Source organism: Gymnoscopelus microlampas, assembly GCF_963454915.1.
Source record: "Gymnoscopelus microlampas genome assembly, chromosome: 23".
NCBI classification, from domain to species: Eukaryota; Metazoa; Chordata; class Actinopteri; order Myctophiformes; family Myctophidae; genus Gymnoscopelus; species Gymnoscopelus microlampas.
Window position 1 is genome coordinate 18818370 of NC_139960.1, and position 6188 is coordinate 18824557.

Here is a 6188-nt window from a genome sequence, read left to right on the forward strand (position 1 = left end):
CCCCCAATGGCATGTGGGATGACATTGTGCATTTACGAGCAGGATGGGGAGGATGTAGTGGTCGAAGAAGTACTTTTGCGAGAGAAATAAGCAACCAGGTCTATGAAAACAAGCCCAAAAGAAGTGACTAGGCAACAACAACACGTCGTAATGCGGCGCGTTGTGAGCTTGTGGTTCTGATATAAAACAAAATTAGAAAGATTTTTTTTTTGAAAAAAAGAGGTTTGACAACACAAATCTTGTAGGGGGGATGGGGGGGGGGGTCCCCGGCACAGAATATTTTCAGATGGGGGGGGGGGGACATTAAGAAACAAACAAGCAACTACACTTTAGAAACTAGCAACTACCAAAGTGTGTACAGAAAAACAAGCCCATAGACATGGCAACACTGGCTAAAATCTGATTTTGGGTGTCAGTGTGAACATAGCCTCGAGTTTTCAAATAACTGTAATGGAGTAAAAAAGTACAATATTTGCAATGTAACCTATATTTCAGATCTAGTGGAGTATAAGTATAAACGATAGAGAAATGGAAACACTCAAGTAAAGTAAAGGTACCTCAAAATGGTACGGTACTTGAATAGATGTACTTATTCCTCTCTACCACTGGGGATGACATTGTGAACTTGTGGGCAGGATGAGGAGGAAGTGACCAGAGAGACACTGGATGAGGAGGAAGTGACCAGAGAGACACTGGTCATTGTTGTAAAAGTGGAAATCAAGTGGTGTTTCAGGAGGGAAATGGAGCTTCATGCGTACTCTGATGCAGCGTTAGGTACTTAGGACCAAAATAGTTGGGTTAAGAAACCCAAATATGTACAGTGTGTGTGTGTATGTGTGTGTGTGTGTGTGTGTGTGTGTGTGTGTGTGCGTGCGTGTTTGTCGGCACATGTACAGAATGTGTGTTTACATTATGGGCGTGTGGGCCATCCAAAATCTTTTGAACAGCTTAAAAAGTATCTCTCTCTCTCTGTGTGTGTGTGTGTGTGTGTGTGTGTGTGTGTGTGTGTGTGTGTGTGTGTGTGTGTGTGTGTGTGTGTGTGTGTGTGTGTGTGTGTGTGTGTGTGTGTGTGTGTGTGTGTGTGTGCGTGCGTGCGTGCGTGCGTGCGTGCGTGCGTGCGTGCGTGCGTGCGTGCGTGCGTGCGTGCGTGCGTGCGTGCGTGCGTGCGTGCGTGCGCGTGTGTGTATGGGAGGGGGGGGGGGTTGGTTGTGGTTTTCAGGAAAAATCTGTTGGAATGTAAACAGTGCAGGAAGTGTGTGAATGACCTTATGGAGGTGTCAGTTCAGCCTTAAGTGAATGTAATATCTTACCATGGTGTTTATCTTGGATTAAGTATCGTGTGTGTGTGTGTGTGTGTGTGTGTGTGTGTGTGTGTGTGTGTGTGTGTGTGTGTGTGTGTGTGTGTGTGCGCGTGTGCCCATGCGCGTGTGTGTGTGTGTGTGTGTGTGTGTGTGTCTATGTGTTTTGCAAGGAGTTTTTTAATGTAACTCATTTAACTTAAGATAACTCTTTATTAAAACACCTAATCGTCATGGCTAATAGATAAACCACTTCTCCTTCATCATTTTGATCTGGCATTTGTTCCATAAGACTTTGATGAATGATCACCTAATCATTCAAACTGATAACAGCTGTGACACCTTTGGCTGTCAATTAAACCAAGGACAATTCATTCATGGTCAGCCATCAGGTGACCAGCTAGCCTCACTGACCCTCACTGACCAACCAGGCTCCTTCCACATAGCAGCGGTTGTTTATACTGAGTTTGTTGTTCCTTTTTACTAATACCAGTTTAAAATAAGAATTGAATACATAACATGAGGCACCTAAAAAACTAGTTTTTCAATGGTAGAGGACTGTTGCACAACAATGGGCACGAAAGAGGGCTGGGACCAAGGGCAGGACTTGACAAACTAAAGGGTGAATTGCTTCCATTAAGCAAGTGAAGAAACAAAGAAATTAAGAAGTCCTGCTGGGGCGGATTTCTGTCTGTCACTTAATCTCTCTCTCTCTCTGCCTTGCTGATCGAGACAAGACATACAACAACCAGATAATGAGGCTGACCTTACACCAGCGCACAAACTCATTCTCCTTATATGGGCAACGCGTCGCGAGCTTGTAGATCTGCTATTTTCAGCATGCAAGTGTAAAATGAGGCATTACGACACCATCAAGGCACCGCCAAAATACATTACGCAACTGTAGATTTAGTCGACTATAATCTTATGATATTTAGTCGACTAAAACTAGACAAAAACTGAAACGTATCAGAAGACTAAAATATGACTAAAAAAACGAAATGGAATTTTATTCAAAAAGACTAAAACTAAATCAAAGTTTTCTGTCAAAATCAACACTGGTATGGGCATAATCTGGGAACACACACACCCACGGTTGACCTATATGCGATGTGCATCTGACATGCCAATTTGCGCTGTCGTTGGGCACGTGTATGTGTGTTATCAGCCCAGTCCATATCTATGCAGATCATATACTGATTTGTGCACAGTGCTGATATTGGGCATGTCCAGTCCATATTTGCGCACGCCGCACCCGCCACAGACAAAATACTGTACATACATTTCAGCGGCTTTTGGAAAGCCTTCGACAACCTGCATTGTGACATCCTATGGAAGACTCGTGGGGGTTGTTGTATCATCACTTTGAATGCAGTGTCGACACACCAAGGTGCAGGTTTGCCACACACAGGCTTAAGGGCCATTGACACTGAGCACTATAACTACAACTATAAAAATATAGTTTTAAGAATCGTTCAAATCAAAGTGGATGGCAGAGTTCACACCGACTATAAAAAAAATACAATGGTGAACGATATAGTTATTGTAGTGTCAAAGTCCTAAACTTTTAGCACTACTGGTTGCCGACTACGTACCTTGGAAATAATGTCAGAAGTATGGAAATATGTCTGTGGCTCTATTGAAAACTTTTATAAACACTGGCAGCCTCTCATCGCTCACTTTGATGCACTAAAAACCATCTCACTTGATTAGATAAACCACCCGAAATTTGAGGGTGTGGATTTTGAGTTATTTACAACTCATGAGGTGCATGCACCATTTGAGGCTGAGTCAACATGCTGTTTTCCCTCTTTCTTTTTTTCTTTTTTTATTCTCTCTTCTCTTCCCTTTCTCTCTCTTTTTCCTTCTTTTCTTAACGCTTTCTTTTTCCTTTTCCATCCTCTTCTTTTTTAGTTTTAAGGGGTGGGTAGGTGGGTGGGAAGGTAGGGAGGGGGTATTTGGGAGCAGGGGGGTGACCGAAGGGGATGTTTTAAAAAAAATAAAGAAAAAAACACAAGAAAGCACTGACCTTGAAACTTCTGGTAAACTTGCCAATAACTGTAATTATGCGATGTTATGTACTATCTATTCATAATATATATAGTCATGTGATGTATCACTGCAACAATGTGGAATCAAATTTAAACAAAAAAGGAAATATGTCAGTAAAGACAATGCAAAAGGACAATGGCAGTGTGAAGTCAGTGCTGTTGTATAGAAGAGATCTCAAATGAATGATAACTACACAAGATGACTAAATGCAGCACCAGCATGCTGCTGGAGCTCAAACACTCGCTGAATTTAGATGGCTATAGGGAATGTCTTCAGATCGGTCCAGGATTTAATCTAAAAGGTTCCAATAGAATGCACTCCATCAGTCGGTTTAAAACAACATGGCGGCACACACTGTGATAGCTGAGTTAAATTAAGACCTGAGGCCAATTCTACAGATGCCTTCTAAATCAGCGGTTCCCACGCTTTCAAGAATTTTCCAAAAATGTTTCATAAATAGCAGATGTACAAGCTGGCAGCGCGGCACGAGCTTGTACATCTGCTATTTTTGAATAGCCAACGCAAAAATCTAAAGTGACAGATGCTTTCCCGGTTTTAATGGGTTAAAGGACCTACACGAGCCACAGCATGCAGCACAACACAAGGCCTTGATGAAGGCAGATCGTCAACGACTTGTGTCCCTCCCACCATGGGATGAAAAGGATTTAGATTTTAGATAAGATATATGACTAATGATACTTACAGATATAACGATATCGATAACATCCAATACTCTACCACAGCGCCATTCTATGTCACACAAAAGTAGCAAAAATAGCCGATCTACAAGCTCAAAACGCGTTGCAGTGCGACGTGTTTTGAGCTTGTAGATCTGCTATTTTTGCAATTTTTGAATTGGAATCCAGATTTTTCTTTTCTATTTTTTATTGGAATCCTGAAAAGTAACATTTTAATTTAATTTCAAATGCTTTTAGTTATACTTATGTTAACTTTATGAACTTAAATACGAATACATTGGACATAAAAAAAGACAATAGAATGTTACTAGTCATTAAGCTACAATATAGACTGAAGTAATTAAAGCGGGTCATGTTTGCATGTTTGGAATTGTAACAGCTGAAATCAATTATAAATCAGTAATCTAATATTAACCTGCGGGCCGCATTAAGTGAAGGTGGGGGCCGCATGTGGCCCCCGGGCAGCCAGTTGCCCATGTATGCTCTACCATTATCTTTTCTCCCATGTCAAACAGCCCAAGTCTAATTTTCTTTACATAGTAGGATATCAGGATATCAGGAAGGAAATCCATGTCCAATGCCTTGAAAACAAATGTCACCTTCCGGCGTAAAATACTCCACAATGTCCAATAAAACTCTCCATTACTGGGGAATCTCAGCGACCACAGAGCACGCGAGGAAGCGTGAGCAACGCATAACAGGTGTTTTTTATGGTGCAAACTTTAACCCCAACAGGACCATAAATATCTGCAACCAGATAATGCTGCAACACTGTCCTTATTTGACAACCTTCTTATTTGGAATTCTAATCTAATGCGCTCCTTACAAAGCCTTACTGTACCATTTGTAATCAACGATTAATCACAACGCGCTGATAATCAAAAGGGTCAAAAGAGAGAACAATGTCAAAGAGGTTGTCAGTTCTGGTGCCAGAGATACACCTATTTCAATGTCCTAACCCCAGAAGAACAGATCTTCATAATCTTAGCTAAAATGCCTCGATCCATCACAAAAATTATTGCACATTAGATATATAACACAGTCATGTATTCAGTACCTTAAAAGTCAACTGACTATGTGACGAAGTGTATCTTAAGGCTATTTGAGGTTTATTTATAAATTAGTTTAATTTGCATGTATGTCTATGTTTGATTTGTCTGATATTATCTGTACTGGAAACTGCACAAAAAAAAAGAGAAAAGTAATGAAGTGACAAACTCACCAAACCTCTATGGTCTGCCGCCTGGCTGTAGAGTCACTGTCATTTGGAGTTCCCCTGAGTATCATGGCCAGGGTCCCGGGTGTGCATGGGAAAGTGAGCCACTGTGTGATTAATGTTGAAATGTACAGCACTGTATCGTGGTACTGTGCGCATCATGCATGAGAGCAAAGCAAACACAATGTTGCCAGCCAGACCTTCAGCGTTACAAGGTGAGGCGTACAGGTTTCCTTTGTCATCTGGATCAATGACAGTAAATGATAGTAAGCCACAGTAATAATGTTATTACAAAACAATAGTTAAATGCTAGTACATGTACAGTAACAGCACATTTCATTTGACTGAATATTTTTTATTATTGCATAAATTGTCAAGATCTATTATTTTTACACAAAAGCATATGAATAAACACAATGTTATGCCAACGTCCTGGGCATGGCTCACAACACCAGCACTTACAGTTCGTTTGGGTCTTGAAATCTCGTGTACATACTGTCTGTAGGGCTATAGTATTCACTTTTCAAAAGATATAACTATTATACTCTACATACAATACGAGCCTTTTGGAAAAAGGGATAAAGTCTTTGAATCTGTTTGTTTGTTTCTTTCCCTCTCTATGCCCAGATGCCCTCTCTATGCCCAGATGCCCTCACCCATAGGATTTACAGTGAGAGGGAGGACCATAAGCCATAATAACGTTAACATAACTGACACCTTGTTCACCACACCCCATCTGTGTCTCACAATCAGTGGTGGAAAAAGTACTCAAATGTTTTACTTAAGTAAAAGTATCAATACTGCAATGTAGACGTACTCTGTTACAAGTAAAAGTCTGGTGTTCAAAATTTACTTGAGTAAAAGTACTAAAGTATTGGTATCAAAATGTACTTTTACAAAGTAAAAGTACTGAAATGTTTGAAA